This window comes from Lonchura striata, chromosome 36 (genome assembly GCF_050655825.1).
Source record: "Lonchura striata isolate lonStrDom1 chromosome 36, ASM5065582v1, whole genome shotgun sequence".
Taxonomy (NCBI): Eukaryota; Metazoa; Chordata; class Aves; order Passeriformes; family Estrildidae; genus Lonchura; species Lonchura striata.
Genome location: NC_140738.1, coordinates 13,293,191 through 13,307,106, shown reverse-complemented (window position 1 = coordinate 13,307,106; position 13,916 = coordinate 13,293,191). Strand labels below are relative to the sequence as shown.

At 50.7% G+C, this 13,916-nt stretch overlaps 1 long non-coding RNA gene across 1 annotated transcript; it reads right to left on the bottom strand.

Annotated features, from left to right (window-relative positions):
• Positions 1–616: 616 nt before the first annotated feature.
• On the bottom strand, positions 617–11,573 carry LOC146764197 (uncharacterized). Its single transcript, XR_014950981.1, has 2 exons — positions 2,432–11,573; positions 617–1,004 (listed from the first exon to the last, which is right to left on the bottom strand). It is a non-coding gene; the product is annotated as an uncharacterized LOC146764197 (long non-coding RNA).
• Between the last annotated feature and the right edge of the window lie 2,343 nt (positions 11,574–13,916).

The window sequence follows — 13,916 nt, the reverse complement described above, 5'->3', positions numbered from 1 at the left end:
GAATTTATTCATAGACACATTTTTTATTATTTTTCACAGAAGTGGCCAGGTTAATCTCTAATTGAAATTTCACATCTTTCCTTTTCTCTTTCTGCATGATGTAACAACATCCTTAAACATTTGCTAAGTTGCCTGACCTTCTGTCCAAAGTTAATGCTCTCTCTGCTTTCCCCTGAGTTCCCACAAAAGCTCCATGGGTAGTCAGGACAGTGATTTTCCTCAGCAGATCATCTTTTGCCACACTGGGACAGGCTGCTCCGTACTCCTTAAGATTGCTTTCTCAAAATGTGTCCATCGTTCCTGAACCCCTTGGTTTTTAAGGGCTCTTTCCCTTAAAAAAATTCAGTACCTGATTTTGTACTCCCCAAACCTGCATCCTAAGTAGGCCAAAGTCTGCCCTTCCTAATTCCAGTGTTGAAGTTTTGTTGCTGCCCCTCCTTTTTGCACAGATCATTGAAAACTTGATTATTTCATGGTCCCTGTGCCCCAGGCAGCCTCCGACCCCCACATCTGCCACCAGCCCTTCTCTGTTTGTGAACAGCAGGAGACAGAGCTTTCCTTGTGAGCTCAGTGTTACCAAAAATTCAGTAAAACAGAAAACTCCTTAACACCAATGCAGCATTAAGAAGCAGCATTCTTTATTCAGCTGGATGCATGGGGGATAGCTCCTCCCAAAGCCGAGCATGCTGAGTACAGGAAAGTTTCTGTTCATATTCTGTATTTTGTACACATATCCATTGATTGTCGTGGACTAAACACACATCTGATAATCATTTCCCCAGAATCATTAACATACTTCCCCTCTCCATTACCCATGTGTTCTTCTGTCCTGGGGTTCTCTCTGGTGGTTTCTGGTGGTCGTGGACCCCAATGTTCCTATGGGCCTGGCTGAGCTGGCAGGACACTGAGGCTGGTGAACTTCCAGTTCCTCTTCTCACACAGTGGGCATTGTGTGGTTTCCATAGGCCTGGGGTTTGGAGAACAAGCTCCAGGTGTCAGCTCACCTGGTGGAGACAATTTATCATCTGGTAACAAGAGGTCACAGAGTGGGCTGTGACATCACAGAGTGAGGTCATTGAGAAGCTACAACATCATAGACTGTCCCTGTAACATCAAAGCTGGCTGTGACATCACAGGGCAGAGGTCTGACATCACAGAGCAGGTGATGACATCACAGAGCTCTATGTGACATCAGAGACCAGCTGTGTGAAATTAGAGAATGGGCTGTGACATCTCAGAGCAGACTGTGACATCACAGTGGGGCTGTGTGACATCCCAGCAGGGCTCTGTGAGGTCACTGGGTTGGTCACTCCACTCCAGCTCTCACTCACAGTTTCTCCCAACAAGTCCAATGCTGTTCATGCCCAGTGGGGTCCCTGTCCCCTGGTATCCCCCCAGTCCCCCTGCAGCCACAGCCTCCACCAAAGGATGTTCCACAGGATCCACCCCAGAGCTTGACATGGGGAAAAGGGGCCAGGGCTGTGTGCCCAGGACATCAAGGACGTGGTTTATCCAGGTCCCCGTGGCCTGGGTTGGGTTCCCCAGGGCAGGAAAGATGCCTGGCAGCTGGAGCAGGCTTAGGGAAGGGCCTCCAAGGTGGGATTGGAGCACTTGGGCTGTGAGCAGAGGCTGAGGGAGCTGGGCTTGTCCAGCCTGAGCAGGAAAGGCTGAAGGGCTCCTCATCCCAGCCTGGCAGTGCCAGCGAGGAGGGGATGGAGAACACAGAGCCAGGCTCTTCACCGGGGGCCTGGTGGGAGACAGAAGCCAATGGGTGTAAGGGGAAAGAGGGGAGATCAGCCAGGCCAGGAGGAGATGAAATGAGTCAGGCTGGTTTCAGCATTTCCCCAACACCAAAACCAGCCTGACCTCCCTTGTCCATCCACCACTGACAGCTTTGCAATTCAGGTATTGTTTGAGCTGTTTTGCCCACACTCCTGTCTAAGATCAATTTTAGCATGTAAGTCACTAGTGGATGGTGGACTCATCAGATGCTGCTGGGATGCTGCACATAGCTCAGGGAAGAGCGTGATTGTTATTAAATTGTGTCCTGTTCAACCATGGTCTGTTGGCCATGAGGAGAAAATTTCTGTGCCTTTGAGTCTCACCAGTTCCTGACCCCCAAAGGACACAAACCTGATGAGTTGTGGTTCCCACTCCAGTGGTGGCACATGGAGCTCCCTCCACCCCCAGAGCAGAGCTCCCTTGTCCCAGAAAGTCCCTGGCAATGCAGGGATGAAGGACAGGCTGTGGGGATCAAGGGCAGGACATGGCCAGGGATTTGGGGTGGTTGTGAGCCCAGGGCAGGACCTGGCCCTTGGCCTTGGTGAACCTCATCCCATTGTCCTGGGCCCATGGCTCCAGCCTGTCCAGATCCCTCTGCAGAGCTTCCTGCCCTCCAGCACAGCCACACTCCCACCCAGCCTGGGCTCACCTGGAACTGCCTGAGGGTTCCCTTGATGGCCTCGTCCAGATCAGCAATAAAGAGATTTCACTGACCTGGCCCCAGTCCTGAGCCCTGGGGACACCCCTGGATGTGACTCCATTCCTCAGCTGCTCTGAGTGCCAGGGGTGGGATGAGAGAAATGGTGGGGAGGGGTAGGGACAAAGTGTTATTGATTGTCAGCCATGAAGGGTCTTGATTTTCATATATGTTCAGACAGCGTTAAAAGGTGCTGGGGCTAAATATCAATTGGACATTGCTGATATCAGTCTATTAACAGGAAAAGAACAATTCTCTCTGCCCTGTTTTCGATATAGTATATTCACTTTGTATACATTTCTCAAATCTGTCTAATTAAGCACAGAAGAATTGAGGACTTGAATTATTCCCATGGGTTTTTCCTTGTTTTGGCATTTTGAACAAATGTTTATAAGCCTTTTGTCACTGAATTCCTGAACTGAAGAAATCAAGATAGAAGAGGCCTCTGGAGCAGTAAAATTCATCAGCAGCCTCCAAGTGGTTGAGGATCCATCCCAGAGCAGCAATGAGCAGAAATGGGCACAGCTTTGTGGCTGCCCCAGCTCTGGGATGGGCCCTGGGCCTGGAGCAGGAGCAGCTCTGGAGGGCCCCAGGGCCGGGGCTCTTGTGCTGGCCTGGGCAGATGGGATGGCAGGAGGGGCTGCAGAGCTCTCAGCACCTCAGGCAGAGGGGAGCAGGGCAGCCAGGGAGCTCCTTTGGCCTTGGCCAAGCCCCTTCCCCCATGGTGGGGCTGAGTCCTGGCTGAGCTGCAGCTGCTGCTGTGCCCTTGGCAGGGGCTGAGGCCGTGGGGCAGTGCCCAGAGCAGCCTGGGCTGAGCAGAGCTGTGGGGCCAGAGCCGGCTGGGCTGTGCTGGGGAGAGGCCCTTGGTGCTGCCCAGAGCTCAGGGCAGCTGGCAGAGCTGGCAGGGAGCTGGGCTGGGCTGGGAGAGCCTGGCACAGGAACCATCAGTGTCCATCTCAGCCTGGCTGAGCGGGCAGGGGCAGGAAGAGCATCCAAGGTCCACAAGTTCTCTGTGTGGGAGCTGAGCTTTTGACCCTCTGAGCCCTTCCAAGTGCTGGGGTTGCACCTCCAGCTCCAGAGGAGATGGGAACAGAGACAAATAATTCCTGCTGGATTCTTCATTGTGTTTGCTTATACAGGTGGCCTTGATCCATATGTAGACAAGGTGTTTTGTGTCAGATAACACTGGGAGAGTGATAAGAATAATATTTTTTAGCTGAAAATTATATTTCACACATAGTACACAATGAGGAATAAAAGACACATATGACCAGAAGAGCATCTGAGTTTTTCAGACGACAAGAGACTCATTGACATTCCAGCAGTCAAACTTGCTCAAATACTTTCCTCAGGGCTTCCTTGAGATGAGATGTGACCACCAGAGGCCAAGGCCAGCCAGAGCTGTCTGTCCTGGAAGATTTTGGGTGGGATTACCCTTTCATAAAGGGAATTTTTCAGGGGGAATATCAATTTTGGCCATGAGCACCTGGAAAGATGGATGGTTCTTTTCCATAGGAAGGAAAGCACAGAGCCCCAGTTCTCCAGGGGCTGATGAGAGGCAGCCATCAACATTCCAAGATCAGCTGGACCTGTCAGGTGGCCCTGGGAGGCCAAGCCAGCCAGACCTGTTCCATGTTCCCTTGGTTTCATGGCACTCTGCAGTGTCCCAATGTTCTCCTTGCTTCTGAAGTGTGGCCCCTTCCTTCCATGAGGCCCCCAGGGTGACAATGACCCTTGGGTTCCACAAGGCCCCACAGTGTCACAATGGTCTCACAGAAAGGAAACCACAGAGCCCCTGTATTTCAGGATCTGATGAATTCTTCAGTCACCGGAGGCCAAGGCCAGCCAGACCTGTCTATCCTGGCAGGTTTATCTGTGACCAACCCTTGGATATTTGGAATTGTGAATGTAGAATCCCAATTTCAGACATTTGTGCCTGGAGGAGAAGGCCAGTTCTTTTCCATAGGAAGGGAAGCATGGATCCCCTGTGTTTGGAAGGCAGGTGAGAGCCCACCTAAGGATGCCAAGGCCAGCCAGACCTGTCTGTAATGGCAGCTTTTGTGCAGGAGCAATCTTTGACTATAGGACTTCTGGAGGTGGAATCCCAATTTTGGCCATGGACACCTGGCCAAAAGAAGGAGACAGATGAAGAATGAAGAAGAAAGACAATTGTTTTTCATAGGAAGGAAAGAGCTAAGCCCCAGTGTCGCAGGGCAGAATAGGGAGACCACCAGAGGCCAAGGCAAGCCAGAGAAGTCTGTCCTGGCAGCTTTTGTCTGGGAGAAACCCTTGCACGTAGGGAATTTTGGAGGAAAAGTGTCAGTTTTGGCCATGGTTGCATGAGCAGGAGGGACGGTCCTATTCTACAGGAAGAAAAGCACAGAGCCTCAGTGTTTGAAGGCAGGTGAGAGCCAGCTCTCAGGAAGACAAGGCCAAACACACTTGTTAATGACAGCTTTTGTTTAGGAGCAATCTCTGGATATTGGGAATTTTGGAGGGGGTAATCCCATTTTGGCCATGGATGCTTGAATAAGAAGGACAGTTCTTTTCCATTGGAAGGAAAGCCCAGAGCCCCAGGGCTCTGTTTCAGGGGTACATGAGAAGAAACCCTCGACATGCCTAGGGCAGTTGGACCAGTCAGGCCAAGCCAGCCAGACCCGTGACCTGTTCCCTTGGATCCATGGGGCCCTGCAGTGTCACACCGGCCCCTTGTTTCCATGGGGCCCTGCAGTGTCACACTGGTGGTGTCATATTGGATCCTTGGTTCCATGAGGCCCAGATGTGTCACGCTGGCCTCTTGTTTCCATGGGGCTCCATAGTGTCACAATAGTCCCTTGCTTCCATGAGGCCTTGCAGGGTCACAGGGGTCTCCTTGGTGCCACAGGATCACAATGGACCCTTGGTTCCATGGGCACTCACAGTGTCAGAAGGGTCTCCTTGGCTCCATGGGGCCCTGCAGAGCCCCTTGATTCAACGAGGCCTCAAAGTGTCAGAATGGCCTCCAGGATTCCAACAGGCCCCACAATGTCACAATGGACCTTTGGTTCCGTGGGGTCCCACACTGTTCCATGAATCCTTAGTTCCATGGGGCCCTGCAGCTCCTTGGTTCCATGGTGCCACTCAGTGTGACAGCTGCCCCTTGGCCTGCCAACACTCCATAGCGTCACAATGGCCCCTGGGTTCAATGGGGCCTTGTGGTGTCACAGTGGCTCAGTGAGGCCTTTAGTGTCACATAGTGTCCCTGATTCCATGACTGTTGGAACCCTGGATGCTGAGAATGTTAAACTTGCTGTGCTGAAAGGCACAGACTTGCAAGAGAACACTGCATTTGACCTGAGGTTGTGGAGAAGGCTTCCAAAATTGATTAATAGCACTGGGGTTACGGGTGTGTAGTTGGTTAGAGGTGTATACTACCACAGGGTGGAAAAATTAGAGTTTGGGGTTTCAGAACATAGTAATAAATATGAAGCAAGATGGAAGTTTTAGGGTGGAGACACGTTCTTCTTATTTACCTTCTTACATTATTCTTTATGGCTTTGGGTGATATTTTGTGATTGGACAGAAAAGTCCGCATTGCTGACTTCGAGGGATCAGTTATTGGGTCAAAAGGGAAAATAATATAGGTGTCATTTCTTGGTTGGATAGTTTTTAAAGACCTTGTAACAAGAAATTATTTGGCCATTTTGTGACTTGCTAATGAAAGACTGCAGAACTCACAGTTGTGAGGCTGCAACACTGATAAGAAACAAGAAGCACCTGAGTCTGAACACGAATTATCGTCTCAGGCACCTAAAATCCTGACCAGGACACAAGTAGAAAAAACAAGCAGAGCACCCACACCTAAGGCCTGGCAGTGTGACAACAGACCATTGGTGTCACTGAGCCCCACAGTGTCATGATGGTCCCCTTGGCCCCATGAGGCTCTGAAGTGCCACAGAGGCCCTTTGGTTTCACAAGGCCTCAAAATGTAGGAATGGTCTCCATGGTTCCATGAGACCCTGCTGGGTCACAATGGACCTTTGGTTCCAGGATACCCCGGAGTGACACCATGGTGACACAATGGTTCCATTGGACCTTCATCCCATGGAGACCCACAGTGTTCACTGCGGTCCCCTTGATTCCATGAGGCCCTGCCATGCTGTCATGGCCCCTTGGTTCCAGTGGGTCCCAAAGTGTCAGAACAGTTTTCATTGTTCCATGAGGCCCCACAAAGTCACTGTGCTCCCCTTGGTTCCACAGGGCCCCACAGTGTCACAATGGACTCTTGGCTCCATGAGGTGCCACGCTGTGTCACAATGGCTCATGGTTCCAGGAGGCCACACAGTTTAACAATGGTCCCTTGGTTCCATGAGGCCTCCCCGTGTCACAATGGACTTGGGGTTCCGTGAGCTTTCCTACTGCCAAAAACAGTCTCCCTGGTTCCACAGTGTCACCATGGTCCCATTGTTCCATGAGGTTCCATGGCAGAACCTTGGTTCCATGGCCACCTTGGTTCCGTGTGACCTTGCAGTGTCACCATGGACCTGTGGTTCCACGAGGCCTTGCTGTGTCAGAATGGCCCCTTGGTTCCAAGAGGTTTCTCAGGGTCACATTGGTCTCCTTGGATCCGTGGTGTCACAATGGACCATTGGTTCAATGTGGCCCCAGTGTGCCAAAATGGATTTTGGTTCCATGGGGTTCCACTGTGTCACCATGGACCCTTTGTTCCATGAGTTTGCACAGAGTCACAGCTGACTCCTGGGTTCTGTGAGGCCCCATGGCCACCAAATCTCTGAAATATCAGAACAAGACTCCTTAACACTAATTTGCTATTTAAGAGGGGATCATTTATTCAGGCCTTGGGTCTAGTGAGGGATAACTCCTAACCGTATGTGGACATGTAACTCTACCTGTGTGTTGCTTATACACAGTCGCTAAATGTGTATTACAATTTACCCATTGCCATAAAACCCACCCCAAGTTCCCAGGTTCAGTCCTTGCTTTTTGTATCACTGCACCCTTGAGCCAGATGTCTTCTACACTTCCAACTGTCCTTGCTGGAAAAGCAGCTCCTGCACACCCTGTTCCTGTGTTAAAAGTTCCCAGGCAAGGTAAAAATGGAATAAACCCTTTTGGTATCAGCCCAAGGCTTTGTGTGGCCAGGCAGGGGCAGCAGGAGGCAGAGCTGCCAGCAAAGGAAGGGCCAGCGAGGTGGGGCAGCCAGGGGTGACGACAGCCTGCAGGGACAGAGGCGCAGGGCAGGGACACCGTGGGACAGCCTGGGCTGCAGAGGGCTCAGGGATGTGCAGCAGCTGCAAGGCCCTGACAGAGCCAACCTGTGCAGCCCTTTGGCCATGGCTGCTGGCCCTGGGCCTGAGGCCACCAGGGGACAAGTGACCCTTGCAGCCCTGGGGCCTCAGTGCCTCCTTGTCCCTGCTCAGCAGCCTGGAAGGGGCCGCCCCATGGTCCTGCCCTTGGCACTGCACATCCCTACATGCCAGTGCCCATCCCGGGAAGAGCCCTGAACAATGAGGGAGGGACAGGATCTGCCTTGCCAGGGGCTGGGGCTCAGGCCTGGGCCCTTTGCATTCCTGAAACACATCCAGGTTTGCTCAGCACCAGAGCCACCTTTCCCTTGCTTGTCCCCAGCTGTCATCACTGCCTCCAGTGTTCTGCTCTGACTGGAACCTGGGGACACTTTCTCAGTCCTGTTCCTCAGTGGGACCCATTAAAACTTCAAGGAACTTTGGAGTTTAAATTTAGCTTTGAGTTCTTGAGAAGTTTTTTGAAGACACTCTCAGGGACTGAGTCTGATGTAAACAACACCAAAGCCCTGAGAGGGTCATTAAAGTTTTCCTCTTCCAGTTGTGGAGAAAGATTTCAAAGAGCTTGTAAGAAATACACATTCCTGTTTTAAAGGGTGTATTTTATTACATTTCTCTTTAGATCAGAGGTGATTGCAGCATTCTGTGATTGATATTGAGCCAAGGTCTCCCCTCAGGAGCTCTGGCCTGCTCAGAGAAGCTGTGCCCTGAGCTCTGGCCCAGCGTGGACAACCTTGCTCCACTTTGCCCCAGCCCATCCTGTCTGTCCTCACTCACCTGGGACCTGCTGTGCTCGCAGAGCTGGCTGCACCCAGCCTAAGAGGGGCTTTCCCTTTTTCTATGTTTGAAGCAATCTAAAACTCCTGAGTTTCCCCATGGAAACAGACACCCTCCTCAGGTGTGTGCCAGCCCAAGGTGCCACCAAAACCACTCCAGACCGGCCCTGGGCCAGCTGTGAGGGTGGATCATCAGCCCCAGCTGCACTGGGCACTGCAAGGGGCTGTGGCCATGGGCACTGCACTGACCCCACTGCTGGGTTTGGCTGCCACGGCAGCCCTGAGAAATGAAGCTGTCCTTGGAAACACTGGGGAGGACTGGGACATACTGGGGAATACTGGGAATGCTGTGGGAGACACTGGGACATACTGGGAGTGATGCTGTGGAGGACTGGGACAGCCTGGGAACATGAGGAATGCTGAGGGGGAATCTGGGTGGGCTGGGATGGACTTGGGGGTACACTGGGACACACTGGGACATACTGGGAGTGAAACTGGGAGTGAAACTGGGGGATACTGGGACAAACTAGGGACATTGCGGGGAAGACTGGGCAACACTGGGGCATACTGTGGATGACATTGGGAGGAACTGGGAGGGCCTGGGAATAAACTCAGGTGTATTGGGAGGGACTGGGCTGTACTGGGAGGGATTGGAGGGGCACTGGGGCTGCACTGGGAATGGGCTGTTCCCGCCCCCGCCGCCTCCCATTTGCCGAGGCTCCCGCACATCATCACAGCCCCAACCAATCAGCGACAGGCATCATGGCTTTGGGGGCGGTGCCTGAAGTCAGCGCCATCTTTTCTTTTGCCTACATCTCCCATCATGCACCGCAGCCCAATAGAGCCCCATTAGGGCCGGGACTACAACGCCCGTCATGCCCCGCGCTCCACAGAACCCCGGTACCGCCCCCATCTCTCCCGTCAGTGCCCCCGAGACCCTCCGGGACCCCCAAGTGCCCTCAGCGCCCATTCGCGACCCCCCAAAAGCGTCCTCGGATCTCCTGAGTGCTCCCAGCCCCACAGATGCTCGGCACAGCCACTTCTGGGAATTCCTCTCCTCTCATCCCCCGTGGCCCCGGAGCCCCTCCGAACACAGTTCTGCGCCTAAAATTCCTGCCGCGCCCTGCGCCCTGAGGAACCCGGTTAAATCTCTCCAAGCTCCCCCGAGTGCTCCAGAGCCCCCGAGCACCTCAAGTCGCCGCTCGGATGCAAAAGTGTCCCCGAGGCCTTCCCGGATCGCAAACGTCGCGTCCGAGCCACTTCCGGGACTACAGCTCCCATCATGCTCTGCGGTGCACGTCCAGAGCTGTTCCATCCGTGACTTCATCTCCCGTCATGCACCGCACCCCACCGAGAGTCGCTGTACCCGCTTCTAGAACTCCCGTGATGCTCCGCGGCCCCGTTACCCCGCATTGTACCCGCGCCTACAACTCCCATCAGCCCCCGCGCCCAGAGAGCCCCGCCCGAGCCCCCCGAGTGCTCCCCCGGACCCCGAAGGGCCCCAAATTCCCCTCGCTGACCTCCAGGGCCCCGGACCCCCGAGTGCTCCCCCGGACCCCGAACTGCCCCTCAGGATCCCTGAGTGCCCCTCCAAGCGCCCGCCCGGCTCCCCCAGGGGCCCCCAGACCCTCAAGTTCTCTCTGAATTCCCTCCACAGACACAAAACTGCCCCAAATGTGCCCAGAAATGTCTCCGTGGGCCCCAAAGTGGCCGCTTTTACCCTGTCTGTGAACATAATAAAAATGATGACAAAAATAATAAAAATAAAGAAAATTAGAATAAAGAGGGCAAAATCAATAGCCAATAGTGGTAAATGAATTAATGAAGGGAATTGTGTTACCTAGAACCAATGACCAATCCGTTTTTGGTTGCAAAAAACATACAGAGATTTTTTTATAGAAGCATTAAGATGAAATGTTAAAATATAGAATAATATTTTTATGCATAAGCAATAAAATTTTAATTATTATTATCAAAAATCAATTAGTTTAATTAACTTAATTAAAAATTAACTTAATTTTAATTATTAAGAAAAATGCACAATTTAAGAAAACTGTTTTGGGATGTCAGTCCCAGGTGGGCAATATCTGGGGCTAAGGAGCATGTGGTAAATGGATGTGATTCATGCTAAGTTATTGTCCTATATTGCAAGACAAGATGTATTCAAATGCTGTCTGTTAGAGGTTGTTTCACTGTATTGTTTATTTTATCTTTTTATTTTCTTCCCTAATAAAGAACTGTTATTCCTGCTCCCATATTTTTGCCTGAGAGCCCCCCTTAACTTCAAATTTACAGCAATTCAGAGGGAGAGGATCTACATTTTTTTTCCCATTTCAGGGGAGGCTCCTGCCTTCCTTAGCAGACTCCTGTCTTTGCAAACCAGGACGGATTTTGGCACCCAACGTGTGGCTCGAGGGCACAGGAACAAAAAAGGGAATAACAGTTCTTGAGTAAACCAATTTTTTTGTGCTGCTACAGAAACCTCATTAAGCAGCACCCTGTGCTCCAGCCTGCCCTGGTTTGGGTGGCACGGAACCGTGGCTGCATTTCTCCATTTGCAGGCCCTGATCTAAACACGGCTCCTACAGCCAAGGCTGCTGTGGCTTTTCTCCGGTTTGTTTTATGGGTGAATAAGGGGAAGAATTCATGGATCTTTAACTTCCTCTGGGAAGCAGGCACATGGATTCACAGCTGTCACACACTGACTGTGTGCTTTTGGGGTTACTTTAATAGTGGCACCTACTGTGAGGAAATGACACCGGGGGAAATTTTGTCCCAAGCCTTTAACCATCTCTTTGGGTCTGCCCCACCAGTTTGTGAAGGGCTCAGATCCACTCCAAATACCAATGATATCATACAGGGGCTGTGTTGCTGTTAGCCCTGTTCTATTTGGCACTGAGAGACGAGGGAAGATTAACCTGGAAAACCCTGACACCCAGCCCAGAACCTGACATGGCCCCAGAGACCAGGGATGCTGCTGCCCCAGAGCCTGACCCTGCCCCACAGCCACCCCAGATATGAACCACCCAGACTGGGTGGGTGTTGAGGCGCGGCATGCGCTCCTCGCCGCGGCACTCCGAGCCGTGCTGGGCGGTGAGGGAAGAGAACGGGCGGCCGCTTTCCCCCGCAAGCTCTGCAGTTTCAGTTCGTGGCGCGCAGGGACAGACGAAGGCGACACGGGACTTGGGGGGGGAACGAGATGGTTTTATTCCATGAGCCCCAAGACCCCGGCGGGCGGGGGGGCAAAGGTTTTATACAGAACTCAGGAGGACGGGTGTAGGAACAGTAACCAATGAGGGAATAGCAGGGGAGGAGTTTAGGGCAGAACTAACATCTGGAAGCTGAGGAGGGGGCTAGAATGAATGACAGGGAAGGTTCTAGGGAAAGGGGCAGGGAAAGGGGGGTTGGGGGGGGAAACAGATATTAAACAAATATCAAATGAAAGAAAAACACACCACCGCATCTCCCTCTTTTACTTTACAAAAAGAAGGAGAATTTTGTGGTTTAAGCAAATTAATAAAACATGCAAATAATATAAAATCATATGATAACATTGTAAATTACTTAAAGGACATGAAAGACACATTATTGCATTTATAGGGCAGGAAGAGTAGTAACAGCTTAAATTAGACACAAGACTGCACAAAACTTGCTGTTTTGCTGTTCTGAGTAATAATTTAAAATAATGTAAATAATGTAAATAATTGAAATAGAATGAAATAATTGACAGAAATTAAACTAAAAAATTTAATTAGAATGATTAAAATTATAACTATCTAATTTGAATAAAATAATTAAATGGAATTATTGGAATTAAATATAATAAAAGATCAACTAAATATAACTAATAAATTTTTAAATTTCGCAGCAATGCAGCAAGCCTGAAGCGATATAGTAGCTGAGTGATTCCTGTAGCAATAATGGTTAAACACAGCCTTTAAGTTAAAAAATATCAGAAAAGACTGAATTAATTATAATTACAACAAAACAACTTAATATAAAATCAAATTGTAACATTACATATTATTAAAAAAACATAAATTGAAAGACATTAAAAAATGATAAACTAATTGTGATTACAACATATGAAACATATAAAAACTTTATCTGGAGTATATAAAATTGTTTTAAATGAGAGTCCAAATTAAGGGTACAAAGCACAGCAGGATTTGTGACTTCATCTGATTTAGAATTTGCTGCGTCGCGGCGTTTGCGATGTTCAGCTTCTTAAATTTTTAAAGCAGAGTCAGCGGATAACGGCGCTTGTTTTAAAGCAGAGTCAGCGGATAGTGATGTGGTTTGTTCAATTTGAATGTCCGTTTGAGAGGTGGGTATAATATCTTGAGTAATAATTAACTGGGATGATTTTTTTTTTTTTCTATAAAATATAACTCAACAAACAGATTATTCAAAAATAATCAAAAGCAAAAAGAGGAATTCGTAGTTAAATAAAAAGGAGTATTGGGTAGGGTACATTAAGGAATAGGATAGGGGAATCAGACAATCACTTAATTAGTGATTGCCATGATTAACAGGGGGTATCGGTAAGGGGTGGACCGGGGCGCCGCCATTTCAGGGGGAAGACAAAATGACGGATCCTCAGTCCCGGGTTTCGGCTCCATTTCCTCGGGAGAAGATCCCTCCCGACTCTCCCCCCGGAGGAAGAGCCAGAAGAAGGATGGGGGAATATCCAACCCCGCCTCCCCACAATAGGGACTAGCTTCGTGCAGGGACGGTGCAGGGCTATTGGGGGAGAAATGGGACTGGCGGGAAACCAGGGGCGGAAAAGAAGGGTTAAGGCGGGAAATGGGTCCCGAGCGGCGTGGCCAGCGCCATCTTGAGAGGGGTGCCGGGCACACTGCACTTGGCCTGAGCAGTGTCCGGCAGGGCACTTGGGGCGGCTCGGCCACAGCAATCCCCAAGGGAGGATAGGAAAGGGTTTTAGGAAAGTCCGAGGGGATGGGGGCATAGGGAGCTTCACAGAAGCAAAAAGGGGAAATTTATAGGAGGGGGGGGGGGCCGCCCGACGCAGCTGGATGTCGGCGCAATGCGTGGGTGTAAAGGGCCCCTTTTAACAACTCTCCTATAGCTAACGTGTCGTCTTCTTAGCTGATCCCTACTGGTGTCTTTTCTACCCCCTCCGTCCAGCCCAGAATGGGGAGGGGAGGATAGAGAAGACAACTTTTTCGAGGAGAAGAAAAAGCGATCTAATCTAGGTCCCCACAGAAGACTAGGCGAAGGATAGCACTCAGTGCTAGCTTCTCCCAGAAAAAGAAAACCCACCCGCTTGCCAGGGACATGCACGGCTACAGCCCCAGTCTGGGCGCAGACGGGGGTTAAAACGCGAGAAAAAAAAAA